Source organism: Falco peregrinus, chromosome 8 (assembly GCF_023634155.1).
Source record: "Falco peregrinus isolate bFalPer1 chromosome 8, bFalPer1.pri, whole genome shotgun sequence".
In the NCBI taxonomy this organism is placed as follows: domain Eukaryota; kingdom Metazoa; phylum Chordata; class Aves; order Falconiformes; family Falconidae; genus Falco; species Falco peregrinus.
Window position 1 is genome coordinate 39,022,716 of NC_073728.1, and position 17,383 is coordinate 39,040,098.

At 40.2% G+C, this 17,383-nt stretch overlaps 1 protein-coding gene and 1 long non-coding RNA gene across 5 annotated transcripts in view; both read left to right on the top strand.

The window, feature by feature from the left end:
- Window positions 1–1,071: 1,071 nt before the first annotated feature.
- On the top strand, window positions 1,072–10,632 carry LOC129785066 (uncharacterized). Its single transcript, XR_008748581.1, has 2 exons — window positions 1,072–2,095; window positions 3,942–10,632. It is a non-coding gene; the product is annotated as an uncharacterized LOC129785066 (long non-coding RNA).
- A 2,499-nt stretch (window positions 10,633–13,131) lies between these two features.
- Window positions 13,132–17,383, top strand: part of ARHGAP15 (Rho GTPase activating protein 15) — a 332,924-nt gene continuing 328,672 nt past the window's right edge. The window contains exons 1-2 of one of the 4 annotated variants that reach the window (XM_055812996.1): window positions 13,134–13,280; window positions 13,447–13,507. The gene's annotated coding sequence lies outside the window, so the exon portion shown is untranslated. Of the gene's footprint in view, window positions 13,281–13,352; window positions 13,508–17,383 lie in introns of those variants that run through there. The other 3 variants (XM_005242359.4, XM_055812995.1, XM_055812994.1) reach the window with 3 other exon arrangements.

Here is a 17,383-nt window from a genome sequence, read left to right on the forward strand (position 1 = left end):
TTTGATGATTTGATTAAATTCAGTGTGTCAAAACTCACTTATTTCAACTTTTCTAAATTACTCTTCTTTACCTTTTTTATCTATGAGCTGTGAAGATAAAGATGAAAGCTCTTGTGCTTTTATAGATATATATATAAATACAGAAAATTATTTCCAAAAAGTGAGGGAAGGCTATATTGCATTATACTGAAACAAAATTGCAGCATAAGTACCAGTTTCGTATGATCTTTCCCTACTTGTATTAAAAGTTTTGCAAAATGAATACTGAAAGTTAACATTAGGTGTCAGTATTTTACATATTATTTAGCAAGAGAATATCAAATGAAAGGGCTTCTGTGAAAAAAAAAAAAAAGGAATATTACAGTCTGCTTTTTCAAATGCTCTAAGTTATCACTGTTAGAGTAATATCAGGAATAATTATGTGTGAAATAATTAATTGTATATACCCCAAATGCTTCTTGCTAGTTACATCTCTGATTTAAAATTCAGTATTAAGTACTACTGCTTTCTAATTGTGATAACATTTAGTTCTTGGATTGTCTGAAGAAATTACATTTTTCAGATTAAACAACAAGACATGAGTGTCTGTAGATGACAGAAAATTGATACCCAGGTAGAGTGATAAAATGCCTATGCAATGAAAGAAGATAGATGTGAATATGTAGATCCCTGGTTGTGTGTGATCTTTCTCGGCACAACACAATTTAATACTGTACAGATTCCCAACTCATTGCAACAGTTGAAAACATGAGCAAAAATGACTATAGGATCCATTTGTGCATTTTTTGCCCTGTTTTGCCATGGGATGACTAAAGAGAACGTAAAGTCCTCTTTCATAAGCAGAAGAGGATGTTTTGTTTTCCAAAAGAACAGTATACTGTGAGTGAAGGAAGAGGTATGATATACATTTGTTTTCTTATCTGAGCTTGTTGCATGCTTGAGGATGGGAAGGGCGTGACCCATCTGAAAAGCTGAAGATACAGAACATTGGGAGCCCTTGGTCTGACTGCTGCAGAGCCCACCTTCTTTCCATTTCATCAGCAGAGTATTATACACGGGTAGATCGAGGAAGAAAGGATGGAAGATAATAAAATAATTAACTTTTTAACCTATGTTACATTATGTTACGACCCTGTTCCCAAATACAACTGGGTACAGGTGGGAATTCCCCATGAAATTCTAGCCCCAGGGGTAGGGATGAGCCTTGGTTGCATTCACAAAGGTGAAAATAAGCATCTAGGGCTACATCCATGGAAAAGCCTTACAGGATGCATAAGCATCAAAACAGTGACAGCAATATAATGAAGACGTGGCTGAGGCAGGTATGTTATTTCATATACTCACTTGTAAAACCTCCTTGTTCCAGATGTAATTAACATGTTGTGATGGAGCATGTTTCAGAGGGAGCTGACCTGCTCAGAGACCCTTGAAAATCTCAGCAGGAGCCTCTGGGCACCAAAACTGATGAAAACCTGTTTCTGAAAAGCTAGTCACTCTCAATGACCAATTGAGAGAGTAAGCTTAAACTTTTACCAATATTTGTGAAATACATTTAGAAAGCTTATTTAGAAATGAGTAAGTTATAGATCAGTAATTCATACTTCTTATATTCCAAGTTTTTATTACCTAAACTTACTCTTCTAAGCATCATTTTATGTTTCTAGTTAAATATAAGTGAGAATTGATTGGGGTATTTCCCAATGGAATTCTATCTTTATTTCATCATAATTGCTTCATATTTGAATAATGACAGATGAACTACTTCATTCAATTGCAGTTTTAAGGCTTTGAAGTCACAATAGCAGCAAAGGATTTAAATCCTGAAGCCGTTATTATGGCAGAGAAGACATCAGGGAAAAGGAAAACTTATGGTAGTGTAATTTTCTAGACAGAAAAATACTTCTGCAGTTGCACTTTTTTTCTTTCTGTATTTTTCTTACTTTTTTTTTCTTTTTTTTTTTCCTGGACATTTTGTTAACGTTAAAAGGCTCCACTAAACTTCAACGAAATGAAGTAGCTGCAACTTCTAGCAAAACAAATGGCTTCCATCATCCCTGGAAGAAGACATTGCAAACACTGAATGAGAGTCCACGCTGTAAGTAAACTTCCGTAGTTACTTTCCTTTGGAGCTAGCTACAAACCATTTACAATTCTAGGCAGCTGCAATACTGTATTTCACCAATAAAGAGTTCATTAGATCTTTTTTCTTTCTGACATTTACATCTAGTCCTGAGTACATGTTAATACTCCAAGGTATGAATTTCAAAGTTCCCTTTATCTTTGTGTACAGTTTTAAGCAATTAATCAAATGATAAAAAATAGCTTTAAAAATAAGAAATGGATTGTGAATTTAAAGTATATGTTCAAAAAGTTGCGACATTATAATTTGTGGGGGACGGGGCCTCTTATCAACTGAGCTAAGTGCAGAAGTTCTTTTTTTTTTTTTTTAAACTTACATTTTATTGAAGGATTTTGAATAGATCATCAAGTTGTTAAAACATGACCAAGTTGCATATCCAGGATAGTTCCTTTTCCTAGGAGGCTACATCAAAGTGGGCGAGACATAGAAATATCATTATTTAATACGTTCAAAATGACTCCCATGTGGGGCAAGATTTACACAAGCTTCTGAAATAAGCGTGGGGGCCAGCAGCACTGAAAATCCTTCACTTGAAATAAAAGCAAATGGCATTTATCACCACAGTAGCAGGTATAAATATGAAGGTATATGAAAACTTTTCCAATTCTTTCTTTGTAACAAAGCATGTTCTGAATGAAAAAAAGCATCTGAGCATTAGAGATATCACTGCAGCTTGAAAGGAATTGTGCCTTCTGGGATGCCACCCGCCCGACGGAGCACAGATTGTGTAGATACCCATATAGATTGTAGAATGGCTCAGGGTCTCACCTCTTGCAACACGAGGCATGTTCCCCGCTACTGGAGGAACTGTCTTTAGTGTGATAGGTGTTGCCATATGTTTGTGGTAATAGAGTATGGATCGAGCCTCGTGGGTCTGACTTGCAGCTTTGCTACTTTGCAAATTTTCCTGGTGCCACAGTTTACTGTCCAGGAGAAATCGTGCTGTGGGGTGGCTGTTGCAAGGGTAATTGGGAGCTGATGTCTGCAAAGCTCATGTTGATACTTGAACACAAGGTATTAAGAACTGGGAACTATTAAAATGTCATTAATGAATCGCAGCAGAAACATGCCTGTAATGTCAAGCATACTGACACTGTGTTTCTTTTTAATGAGTGTTTTATTGTAATTTCCACCTGGGAGGTGGAAGGAAATGTTCAGAAATATTCATCCTTCAGGTAGGACATAGAAGCAGATTTAAGGTCTTAGCAGAAAGTTTAAGCAAAGTGCTCGGATGCTCTTGTTTGCAATACCTAATTAAACCATCACGCTCAAGAGGCAACAGATTGTGTCAATTTTTACCTCCTTAGTCAGAACAAAACCTTACAACTGGGTAACCTGTGCATATATGGACATTTCTTTTTAAGGATGCTTCTAGACTTTCCTCTACTGCTGTTACCTACAGGGAAAAATAGGGTGATGGTCTCCTTAAAGAAATTGAGTGAAAGTCCAGATTCATCTGCTTCTGAATTCTCTTAATTGCCTCTGAAAGGTTGTTTTCCCTGATTCCACAGCTGCGTTTCAGTAGCACTGAGACTGTAAAAATGGTTTTGTTGTGACAGCTATAAAATTTAGAATCAGTGAGTGCAAAGCTCTTTGGTTATGTGTAGAGAAAGAGAAAGGAAACCTTTTGCTTAAGAAAGGAAAGGTCTGTATCAGCTGGTGCGTCAGGTACGATTGCAGCAACGGCAGCAGTGTCCTTCCAGCCTCTGCCCACAGCAGGTGCTGCTCACATTAAACTGTATAACTTTAAAAGCACAGCTCTGATTAAACTTTACTATTCTTTTGTTTTGTCTTTCTGTAGGGTCCAAATGTCCCCACAAGCTTTACTGCGTTTCTTCACTTAAAGAGTTTGAGTTTTGAAAGCTAGAGCGTTAAATATAATGGTTAATAACATACATTTCTTTACAAGAGGCAATCTTCAGCGCAACAGCCTGGGAAAGGTTTCACCCACTAGAGTGGGGGATTGAAGAGTTGACCCTTCATGATCCAGGACCAAAGATGTGGTTTGGTCTTCTGAGGAGCCCAGTCAAAGCAAATACTAAGAAAACACTCCTAGCCCATCCTGACTGGGTAAAACCCAGCAGTAAGTAAAGCAATGGTAGTTATATTAGTGGGAAGGTGTGTGATGGAGCCATCAACCTTACTAAGAGCTCACTGGTAGGACCATGACCCTGGGGGCGGGGGGGGTACATATTACACCTTTGTCAGTCTACATCCATAGTTTTTGCGTTTTTCTAAATAGATGCTAACCAACAGCTGCAAGTGTGTAGAATGTGTACAGCTGTGGTGAGAGAGGAAGGGCAGGTAACACAGAGCATCAGGGTAGATGTGTGCTGCCAAGTGCACCAGAACCATTGAGCCCAGCAGGAATCGGCCAGAAGTTTAGAGACACTTTTCACAGCCAAATTTAGGGTAACTGCTCAGCGTGGGGCTTGTGGAAAGCCCTGCTGAAGCCTAGGTCCATCCGCTGGCAGTGCAGCCTGCCTTCCTCCCCACCTCATGGCACAACTCCATTTTTTCGATCCACCATCCTGCTGTGTCCAGTGTTTCAGCTTCACCCAAGTTGTGGTGAAGCGCATTTTGAGACCTCACACACTCGGTTTCTAAAGTCTAATGTCTGGTTATGCTTCCTGCCATCCTAGATCTCATCCTGCTTAATAGACAGTTGTGCAAAAATGGCTTATGAAGATAATGGCATACATCATGTATAGTGGCATGCTAAAAAATAGTGGACCTTAACTCCAAAATTGTTGTGAAAATCCCATTTGTTTTAGAGCCATAGAATCATTCATGTTGGAAAAGACCTTTAAGGTCATCAAATCCAACTGTAAACCTAACGCTGCCAAGTCCACCACTATCCCATGTCCCTAATCATTGTTTACACCTTCTGGTTGGAACATAGTTCAGTGGCAGATTAATTTAATGAATTTATAAACCTGTTTATAGCATCTAAGCTTTATCTGTTGGTGGAAGAACTTGAGTGAGATAAGATGAACTCCTGGACTAAAGCAGGAGTGACAAGTACACTGAATTTTGGAAGGAAATTTCTCTCATCTTGTCGGATTTAATTAATAAATCAAAGACTAATGCTCTGTAACAGATATGAAGGAAGGATAATGCTATGGGTCAATTTTTGGAACATCCTAAATTCTGTGGAAGTCGGGACATAACATATGACTGCTTTATTTTCATTAGTATTCTTATCTTATTCAAACTTTCTTGCCCTAACTGGATATTAAAACTGAAGTGATAAAATACCATAAAAAATATGAATCACCAAAATTACATGCTAAAGTCTGCTTTCCTGACATTTTTGAGAATGAATATTGAAATGCTTACAAAAAGAAGATCTTGAAGTTCCTCCATCAGTAATCAGACCCAGACTTTACTTGGAAAAAGTTCTTTATATTTAGTTATGAAAAGCATGCTCTTAATTATAATGATGTTCATTAAAACAAATGCCTTGAAAGACTACTATTTTCAATTCAAAGGCTCTTCAAAAAACATGTGAAAAAACCCCATAATCTATAATAAATCTATCCTGGAAAGATATTAGACAGAAAATCATACCAATTGGATATATATGTTATATATGTGCATCTGTATGTGTGTATATGTGTGCTGCTCTTCAGAGAATCAAGGGGTTTGGTTTGTCGTCTTTTTTTTTTTTTCCACATTTATAGAAAGTGTAAGAAGTGGTTTAATTTGATGAAATCAAACATTCAATGAAAACAAAGGCGTTAGCTCTGAAATAAGACATCAGTTTTACAGGGCTATAGATCCTTTGAACTTGGATGACATTGTCTCTGAGGACAAGATGTTTGATGAATTTTAGACTTTAAAGCCTTTAGTAGGAAAAATTAGTCCAGAATCTGTTCTTGTAGAATGGAAAAAAAATTAAAATAAATCATTCACTCTTCAAAAGATCAGGAAAGAAATTATGTCATTTTCTATTTCCCTTAAGTACCTTTCCTTCAGACGCTTATGTTGGAAGAGTCTCAACAGCCATGAATTTAGGGGCTTATTATGCTCCCAGTGACCTGGGCATTTATGTCCTTTCTGCATAGAATATTGAGGAAAAAATTCTACAGACCCTTAGTATATAAGGATAAAGGGCTCTGTGGGTAAGATGGTCTTACAAAACATCATTAATTTTAGTCTATTAATTTAATATAATCCACGTAATGATTTGTGTAAAATTACTTTACCCCTGTTATCTGCCAAATCTGTTAGGAACAGCTGCTTTGCATTCCATATATCATAATGACATACACTGTGGAGTTACAATGTTTAAATTTTTTTTCATTAAGGTCCTATTTTAGATTTGCAAGCTTATGCATGAGAGGAGAGGGGCTGGTGCTTCCATCACACTGTTGCTGTTAAAAGTTATCAAAAAGAACTTTTGGCTCTGCGAAGAAATGAGTAATGAGTGCAAGTTGGTTTTGCAGACCCTGTTCCAAGGGAAGAAGAAACCAGGATTAACAAGTCTCATGGAGAATGTTTTTCCCAACAGGCCTAATGCTAACACTTTTTTGCTCAGGAGAACTAGAAGGGTCACGATAACTGAAGCTTGAGATAAAAGTGAATTGATAACACGGGTGGGGAAGCGGACTGAAGGGACTGTCTTTAAATGAACCTTTATAAACACACAGAGGCTGCAGCAGAGATGTTCTGCTGACACTCCTGTCCAGGTGCATGGCCAAGGAGTGGCGGATGCTACCTACATCTTAAACTCCCTCTCTCACTCTTCCCTAAATCCAAAATACTCCTAAAACCTTAAAAATATTCCCTAACCCTAAATACCACTTCCTTTTGAACTGCTAATGACACACTTTGCCCTACTGCAGAGCTTGTCTGGACTAACAGAAACGATCTGGACAAATACTTTTTGACACTTCAGAGGTATAGGAAGAAATTAGCACTGTAATACTTTTGCTAAACATCCCCTCCTACATCATGCAAGAGCAAAGATGTAAAATGTGACACTAGACACCTGCTGTTGTAGCGTAAAGGTAATTCTTCTCAGATAACCTACATAGGTAGCTGCAGCACCAGAACTGCGCACCTGCTTTAGCAGTGTCCCTGTGAAGTTTGGCAGATATAGAGTAACAAGGGGCTCAAAAAAGCAAGATTACGAGCAAGAACCAGAGGAAAGAGGAGGACAGAGTGGTCTTGAGAAACAAGGGAAAAGGAAGTATGTGACATCAGAGGCCACAGACTATAGAGATTAGAAGGAACTGAAAAACTGGAACAACTTCAAAAGCAATAGAATGAGGGCCATGAATTTTCTAATTTTGCCTGCTTGAGGTAAGCCGAAATTACATGTGTTTGGGCAGATGTGTTGGAGTGGTCTGAGTAAAGACCTCATTTTTTGTAGGTGGCTGCTGGAAAGAAGTCTTCCAAGAAGTGAAACAGTCAGTGTATCTAACACTTAGCCTGGTGATGGTTAGTTGCACTGGTGATGCATTTCTTTTCTTCTTTTTTTTTTCCCCCCTCCCCCAAATCTGCATACCCCCATTCACCAGTAACATTTCCTGACATCTCCCAGATCACATGATAACGTACAATAGCAGTTGCCTGTCAGGAGGAGGGAGCTGGGGAAAACGGCCATGGAGTACAGCCATGCACAAAAATTAGGAGTATCCTTGTATAACATGGGCAAATAAAATCATAGGAAGCAATTGGAAATGACATACTGAATTATTTAATTCTGCTAACTGCTTCAGATCCCTCTGTACTCAGCCCTGGTGAGGCTGCACTTCAAATGCTATGTTCAGGTTTGGGCCCCTCACTACAAGAAGGACGTAGAGGTGCTGGAGCGTGTCCAGAGAAGGTCAACAAAGCTGGGGAAGGGACTGGAGCACAAGTCTTATGAGGAGAAGCTGAGGGAACTGGGGGTGTTTAGCCTGGAGAAAAGGAGACTCAGGGGGTACTTATCACTCTCTGCAGCTGCCTGCAAGGAGGTTGTAGCAAGGTGGGGGTCAGTCTCTTCTCCCAGGCAGCAAGCAACAGAACAAGAGGAAACAGCCTCAGGTTCCACCAGGTGAGATTTAGATTAGATATTAGGAAAAATTTCTTCACCAAAAGGGTTGTCCAGCATTGGAACAGGCTGCCCAGGGATGTGGTTGAGTCCCCATCCCTGCAGATATTCAAAATACATGTAAATGTGGTGCTTAGGGACACAGTTTAGTAGTGGAGTTGGCAGCACTAGGCTAACAGTTGGACTCGATGACCCTAAAGGTCTTTTCCAACCTAAATGACTCTGATTCCAAGTCTTTGATAAACTGATCTATTTTTTGTTTCCCAGTCTGTTTCAGGCAGCATTGTCTCCCCTGAAATCTTCTGGACACAGGAGAGGACAACCACCTGTCTGCAGAGGAGTTTTACTCCCTGCGTCTGACTTGTTGCTGTTGACTCGCTGCTGCTGGCACAACTGCCCAGGCTGCTCTGACTGACTGCGATGGCAGCGTGGGAGGGAGCCGAATGAGAGCAGACCTACCTACCATGTGGATAAAATATATACTGGGAAGAGACAAGCAATGACTTCAGCAATTCTTATTGCCGCTAGATTTGATGGGGGCCACATTAATTTTGTGAATGCTTTGCCTTGCCGTATGCTTGCATTTGTCTTTTTTGTGAACGTGGAATTTGATACTGTAGAAATGAGCTTCCTCTTCCTCAAAGGCTGAAGCAAAAGAAGAGAATGTCCCATAACATCTCAGCTCTCTTCTACATTAACCTGCCGCATGAGATTTTACAGCGCTTGGTACTTTCCCCACCATTATTCACCATGCAGCTGAAGGTTTTTTAATAGAGGTAGAAACAACACCATCAGTTTTACGCTAAGGACAGTCCAGCCACTTCATACTTCCTTTACTGTGAAAGCATCAACCATTTTTGGAACATCTCCAGTCAACTAGCTATTGGCGTGGAGACTTTGGGTCATACCTGAAGCCAGTGGTGAACACCAGGGAGAAGAGAAAGGCTTTGGAGAGGATCTTGCTCGCACCACTTTGTAGCTAACTGGAACATGGGGGCATAGATGAAGATATTGTCGCCCAAAGTGCATGACTCATTTGTCTTTTTAAGGTCCATTATTGTGTGATGTAAACCCACCTTTTTGGCAGTTTTGGTATTGTAGTACTTTTAGCACTCAGAGGCCTAACACTCCAGAAAATGCATTTACACTGCATTTAAAGCTTGCATGTAGCTACATCCTGTCAAGGAAAGTCTTTACATAATGCATCAACATATGCTGAGTTTTGTCTCTTTTTTAGTACAGTATAGCTATACAATGGGTTGGAGTGGCATTTCTAAGTTATTCAAAACAGCCCTAGGCAAGGCTGGGCTTTAAAATGTGTCAAGACCCTTAAAACACCTGGAATAGAGAGAGAAAAGGACCGCTTTATATTTGTGTAGAACTTTCTTACCTACCAGGTTTCATTAACTTCAGCATCCTATTTTTTTCTTTGAAACAGTGAAAAATTGCATTAGGCAGGCTTGAAAAATAGAGTGTAAAAATAAAGTAATATGTTAGTTTCTTAACTATGAATATTTCTAAATCCAAACGTCATTATAAGGCAAAATGATCTTTATTAGGAAGCGAAGGTTCAGAGAATTCTATCCTAAACTTCTCTTCTGCTTTGCAAAGTAGGTCTGTTATCAAAACTTTAGCAACCCAGCTATTAAGAGATGTTTTAATGCAAGATCATTTGTCTCCTAAAATTTGAATGTTGTGGGTTTTAGACCTCGAGTCACAGCGCATATGTTCCTTCCATATAGCCAACATTAAACTGCTGGGTAATCTCTAAAGATCTATTTTCTACCACCTGTGACAATTTTTAAAAAACATCTTTTGCACTTTTAAGGCTGCGGTAAGTAAAATGGATTGTTTAGAGGAAAAATCAGCTCAGAGTAAAAGGTTTTGGAAGACGATACCAGAATGTTTATAATGCATGTTATGGTTGAGAGGATTGTGTGAATTTAGCCATTACTGTATATTTACATTGACATTTACATACAGGCTCCTACATAGTAAGCATTTATTGCCCAAGCAGGTAATATTAGGGACTGCTGTTAACTTGGAATATAAACTATTGGAGCCATTACATGGCCACGTGCATGGCCTTCTCAATACATAAGAATGTGCTCCTAGAAATGCTTTTGCTGGATTAAATATTCAAAGCCCTTATAGCAAAAAAAAATAATGGCTACTAAATGGACACCAGCTCTCAGAGCAAAAAATTGCCATGAGCGAGCTTATGAATTACTGTCCATATAGGCATAACTCTTATCCTGTTTAATTTAAATATTTTAAACCATACCACAAATATGAAAAATACCATTTCTCTGGTGAAGAACGTGGGAAATAATACATTATTTCTCCATTATCACATAGTCTACTCATTTCCTAGGGTTTTTCCCAGTGAACTGCAAAGTTTTGGAACTTTATGCATTTTCATTAATAAATTATTTTATTCTGGAACCAGCCATTGGGTGCACAGTTGTTCTTCTAGGCTTGTGCCTGTATGCTGTCCAGGTTTATGTGGTCTATTAGGGCTGGATTTACCCACTGAATTCGATTCACTGCTGGGTGTCTGCTATACAAGCCAGACTATGGGCTGCCTATCAGCCATCCCAACAGAGAGTAAAGGCTGAACTAGGCAAAAAAGAAAAAAAGTCAACTTTTCTTTCCCCCTCAGGATACTGCTGGTCCAAAACAAGCCTTGGAATCGCTGTTCAAGTACCTGGTGAAATATGGTACTTCTTGAATTTGTTATAAAAGAGTTGGCAACAGCTGCTGGGCATTCGGCATCCTCAGTCAAAAGTGATTTTTAAGCCTGCTGTTTTAGCCTCAATGCTCTGTGCTCTCAGTTATGAGATATGGAAATCTGGATGTTCACCAACTTGATGACACGTCTCGTAAGCAATGACGCCATGAGTCCCTGAAATAGGGACAAGAAATCTGAGCTTCAGAAACGATGCTCCATCTTTAACTTGCACAGCAAATGCGCAAAGACCAACCTATTGAGCAGCAATCTGCTCCAGGTAACGTATATTAAGTTCCTGTTTCCTGTTTAGTTTTACTGAGATTAAATGAGCTCTTACATTTTGCTAAACTGTTTTTTTTGCACATCTAAAGTATTTTCAGCCTTCCAGAGATCACACAGGAAGCTTGTGCCGCATAAGTTTAAGCAGTATGCAAAGCTGCCATCCTTTTATAGAATTTTGTCACTACTGACATACTGTCAAATGGATGCGGAGGAAATCAGACGGAGTATGCAACTTGACTTGAAATGTTAGGTGTACGGTGAAAGACATTTTCATGAAAAATGTCACGTCCCCGGTAATCTAGGTTTTGGACAAGTTAACATAGGCAAGTTCTTCTGCAGTATTTTACAGGTTTGCTGATGGTTTCTTCACATTTTAGTGATGAACTTCTGTTGTCCGCACTGCTCATAAAGGTTTTGTAATTGTAAAAATGCTTTTGATGGTTCGATATGAGGAAAATCTTAACAGCTCGTTGCCTTTCATACACAACACCAACTATTTTGTTCCAAAAGTCCATCTTTAAAATTCATACCTAAGTTGCAGTGCCTACAGAAAAATGATATTTCGGTTTAGGACGTTGAAGACCAGCTGTCACACTGCCCAGCTCCCTCTCCTGTGTTACTTTTCGGAGTACATCAGAAGCGTTTGGGAACAAGGATGGTCTTGGTTGTGGCTTTGTATGGCCTTTAGCATAACTGCATTGCTGGCCATGAAATAGGCGTTGTGGAAGTTACTGCAGAATCAATAATCATAACAATGTAAGGGTCACTGTGTAGCCCAATAGCTCTGCCATTCCTTCAGCGATGCTGCATCCCCCCTTCTTCTTTCTGGTATTCTTCAGTCCTCAAAGGTCCGGCTTCCCCTGTGCTTCAGTAAGTGCATCATGTACTAAAACTGTTCTCCACAGGAACTATCTTGCACCTATTTTTGTAGCAGTAGGAAATGATCTGCCTGCAAATCAGTCTTTTCTTTGCAGCCTTGTAACATTTGTCACAATCCCTTTCTAGCTCTGCCTAAGCTCCACGCCAGCCTCAGCCCCAGCCCTTGTTTTTTTCTCTCTGCCCTTTCTCTATGGGATGCTCTGCAGGATCCTCCTTTACGGCACCCAATGAATTCCTTGCTGGACATGTGCACAGATGAAGCACATCTTGAGGAGCTCCACTGGCACCTCCTGTCAATAGGGTTCATTTTACTTCACTGTTGGGACAAACCCTTAAACTTCAGGATGGCCTTGATTTTCTCGTGTTGTATGGCAGCTCTTTGTTTGGTTGTGGGAGGCAACCCAAAAAGATCCCTCTGTTCTTCTAAAGCATTAACAGAGGGCTCTGCAGCCCGACCAGCGCCATGGGGGGGTCCCTCCACAGACAGCAAAGCCCCTCTGCCCTGTAAGGGGAGACCAGCCATCCTTTTGTGAGTTGAGCTAGAAATACCAGAAAGATACCGTTGTTCCTGGCTGGGGGAAGGTTCAGGGAAGGTGTATGCCATGAAGGGGCTTTTCTAGAGCCCTGAAGGTGCAGATCTGCATCTGAATCTGCTGGTCCCCTGGGTTGCCCTGGCTAGAAGGGACCACTGTGGCACGAGATGCTGCGGGAAGCGAAGCAGGGCAGCAGCTGTGTGCGCCTGGGCTTCTCCAGGGGCTGCTTCAAGGAGAAGTGTTAGAACAGAAAATCAAAGAAACTGAAGTGTTTATCTGAAGGGACCTTCGCCAGGCAATAGTACAAGTCTTTTTTTTTTTTTTTTCTTTTTTTCTTAAGAGCAAACTCTCTGTTTGGCCAGAATTGGGTGTTTTATAAATCTAATGTAACAGTATGGTGTCACGTTTACTAAAGCTACATTTCGAAACAGTAAAGCAGATTTGTTGCAAGCTATTTATTTCAGTACTCAAAGGGTTTCATTGAAGGTAAGAAAAGGGAAGTTGTCTTGAGGCTTAGAATCGTAATTCCTTTCAGCATTTCCTTTTAAACCTCATGTTTACCTTCTGCAAAAACTAACCCCCCCTGTTTGCTGCAATTTTAACAGCGAAGCTGCTTTCATACTTCAAAATCTGGCTTCTTATCCAGTCTGGAAGAACTTTGCACTAAACCTGGGTGTAAGTTGCTCACTGGTGAGATGGTTACTTTTGGCTGTTGCAGGAAGTGGTTTTATTTTACTTTTTTTTTCTTCCTACTTTCTTTCTGTCTTTATGAGCTGTAGGAGATTAACCCAAATGCTGTCTATAGACATGTGACCTAGATGTTTTCCGTTTTTTGAAATAGTTAAAGCTGTTGCTGGTCGATGGCAGTTTGAGATGAGATGATGGCGTCTGTGGGGCTGTAGGTAAGGAGCCTTAAATTCATCTTAATGTGGTTTAAGAACCCTGTTGCTAAAGATTTTTTTAAATAATCACAACGTGTATTTTTTATGTGTTCAATGCAGATTGTATTAATTACGCAATTATTTTATTTCTATTGGTGTTTGTGAATTTGAAAGCAATAAGCAAAAATGTAGAGGGTACAGATGTGAAACCATGTTTTAAAGGCAAAAATGGTGTTCAGAATTCAACAAATCTGCTGCATCCTTGCAAGAGGCAACTGTATCTGATGCTTCCTGGTATCCCAAACCACTAATCACTTCTCCTATCCCTGCTGGTACTAACTAGCTGTCCCTAAAAGGTAGAAAAGGCTGGTGGCACTGGCTGGAAAATGAGATTACATCACTTTTCCCAACATTTGCCTTTGCCAGGTGCTGTTCATCATTGCTTGATTAACTGGGTTCCCTGCTGGTGACCACGAGGGAGGTGATCAGTAGTGGTGGATGCTGTAAGAGTTAGTGGGTGGTAAGGGTAGGTATCCAGCTGATACTTGGTATTGCTAGAGACTGAAGATGTCGATAGAGGGATTTCTTGCCCTGCTCAGTACCAAAAATGTGGTACCACCCTATTATTCATCAGTGACACTAATAGGAAAAGGACACAGGGCAGCATAAAGGGCAGTGTACCAAAAATACCCTTGGTTTTTCTATGGGCACTTTCAGCAACATTCCTCGTGGAGATGTTCAATGGAGATGTTGTGGTAGCGTGCTTCCTGCATGAAGCTGTTTAGATTCAGACTGATTCCTCCTCCGCTTCGGAGCTGACCTGAAAAAGGTTATGTGTCCTGAGTCCCCATCTCACTCGGAGCTTTCTATCAGAAAAGATCGCTTTGTGTTGCTGTCACTGGGCGAACACTGCTTGCTGGCCTTCTGGGCTTTACAAGGAAATAGTAACTTGGGAAGATGTACAATTAACACAATATAATGCTTTGATTATAGGCCACATAAAGGAGAGCCAGAATTAGCAAGATTTGTTCTACAGTGAAGATTTATTTTCCTGGTAATGTGCAGTTTGCTGCAAATTTTGTGACAAGTACTCCTGTTTCTAACTGATAGCCTTATCTTAAGAAGCAATTTGTTTTTCTTTTGGAAATATGGGTCAGAGTTGAAAGATATCATACGTGGCTTGAAGCTCATTTTGAAATCATGCATACTAATTGGAGACAGATTTTAGTGTAGTGTTGTAAGATTACATTTCAAATTTTCTGTACTTTTTGGAGAAAAAAAGCTGTCCCGCCTGCATGCACAAATCAACACAGACAGAGGGAAATTGTATAAAAAGAACATGTTCTCTTCCTGGGCTGTGTTTGTAGTGGTTTTTATGTTACTGCTGCAATGTCTTAGAGTCATTTGAAATGCATTTTCCACAGAGCTGTGAGATTTGGTAAAGTAGTTTGAATTCTCAGAGTTATTTTTCTTTATTTTCTCCCTCCCCTGCAACTTACCTCTTTGTGTCCAAAAAAGATTCATTTAAAAGCAGCATCTCTTGTTCACTTTACCTCTCAATCCAATTACATCTGTAATGTACATTTGTTCATTTTCTTTTCCAAATAGAGTGAACAGCTGAATCACTCTGTGTTTTAAACCTCCTGCTGTACTCTATTATTGAATTACAAAAAAAAAAATAAATAAATTGTGTTTTTGGCAGCATTTGTTGTAGAAACTTCCTTTTGCTTTGGTACAAGAGATACCCTAGCTTTAGAGAGATAATCCACCTTCTGACCTAGCACGAGTGCATGACCCCCTCAGCAGTCCCTCTCACGGGGCTGGGCTGGCCAGGGCAGCAATGGACAGATCTGTATCAGACCGTGGTCTGGGGCACGTTCCTGCCTACCTGGAGCAAGGCAGGAACCAGAAACTCAAATAGTGACAGACATCCATATAGATTCTTTTCCTGATATTTGGGTGGCACAACTTTACAACCTCCGATGTGGTGCTAACTTAACCGAAACAGCTGTACGCAGCTCCGGTTTGGATTTCTCTACTTCTGCTCCCAGAAGTTATTACTTCTGTGCTGTGATGAGCTTCAGACCAAGCTCTAAAATGTAATATCCCGTGCAAGTGGGATGGAGTGCCCGTCACGATCTCTAGTGCTGCAGTGAGGATGGCTGCTGCTGTCTGCTCAGAGACTTCAGCCTGGTTCCTGCTAAGCAGTCCCACAGACCTTGAGCAGTGGGAACCTGCTGTATTATGGGCTGTTTCTACTAAGCCACATGGGGCTTAGTGGGTTATAGGCAGCGTCTTCTGAATTTTTTGAGGTTCACAATGTGTAATTCCGGTACATGAGCATTTTTCTTGACTTTTGTTTTAGATGCCTCTGTGCTGTGTCAGCTCAATCAGCGTGAGTTGCTAACCATTCAGCTGGCTGTTAAAACCTGCATGCTGCTAAGAACTGTCTCGATGTTGGAGACGTGTGTTTTTAGCGCTTAGGTGTGTTCTTGATTAAAAACCTGAAATATGGCAGTTGTACGGAATTTATCCTAATACTGTATGGGTGTTGTTTGGGCTGATCTCTTTTAAAGACAAAAGAAAATATCACTGGAGCTCTAGCTAAAGTCTCTATGTTTCACTTTTCTCCTAAGTAAGACTTTCACATGGAGGCATCAAACCTGTTTCTCAGCACTACAAAGACAGAAGCTGGTACTGGTGGATGCCATCTATATGAAGATGCTTTGATCATTTTTCTGGTTTCATTTGTTGATGGCATTAATCCTGAAAAAAAACAGATGGGACAAAATTTTGGCCCAGCTTTTGGCCGCATATCTTCCATGATAATTCAAGTGCTATTCAGAGCACAACAGCAGATTTCTTTACTGCTTACACAACCTGCACAAAACTATCCCTTTTCCCATCCTGTAGTGGCTTCCACAGCTTTTGTCACATTCAAACTAACTGCTGTAATGTCCTTTTAGTCTCATAGGAGGCTGAAGGTCCTGCTACCTCCAGCTTGCTCACAACAGCACGCTTCCTTGGGTGTGTATTTGGGAACCTGTGAGCTTGGTCTAGGTCAGGAGGTACTGGTGTTACCTGCTTCTCAGACCTTCTCATAAAGTTGGTCTGCTTCAGCCAGAGGTGTCAGTGAATCTTAATTTCACTGACAACTCTCTTGTTGACATCTGAAGGACAGAGGTGGTTGTGTGCTGTGCTGGATATTAAGCTTGTGCCTTCCTGTACTTGATGCCTCTGTCAGCCTTCCCTGCTTTAAGAAATTCTATAAAAAGGTTGTTTTGGAGACTCACTACAAAACAAACACTGCTAGCTCCTCGCTTTCACAGGACTTCCTCAATGTGATGTATTTTTACTTTGAAAAGCGAGACTTCTCATCACAGAGTCTGTGGACTCCCATAATTTTTATTACACCTTGAAGCACCTTGGGGTGCAAACTTCCAGGCTGGCTGAAATAGGAGCAAAAGAAATGTTCTTGGATATTTTTGTTTTAAGAAGGCTGTCTGAATGAGAAAACCAGGCGTTAAGTTTCTGGGCACAGATATTTAGATACTGCAAACTGACTATGGGGCAAATCTAACTCATGCTAGAGCTCAGCCTGTGGATGCAGCGGGGTCATGCTGAAGCAGATTTTCAGGGCGTTGTTGGCTCGTGCTGAAGCCACCTGGTAGTGCTGAGGTCTGGCATGTGTAAGAGCATAATTTGCCAGAAACTAAGAACCCAAAATGTTTACATGCTTGAAAATTTTGGCCTTTTTCTCTTAATTTCTCTTTATTTTTAGTCACTTTACTTAGTGTGAAAAAGAACTTGTTTGGGAATTCAGTAGGAAAGGTATCAGAGGGTTAAACAGATATTGGCATTTTCTGAATTAGATTCTAAATTTCTGGGAGTATGTGC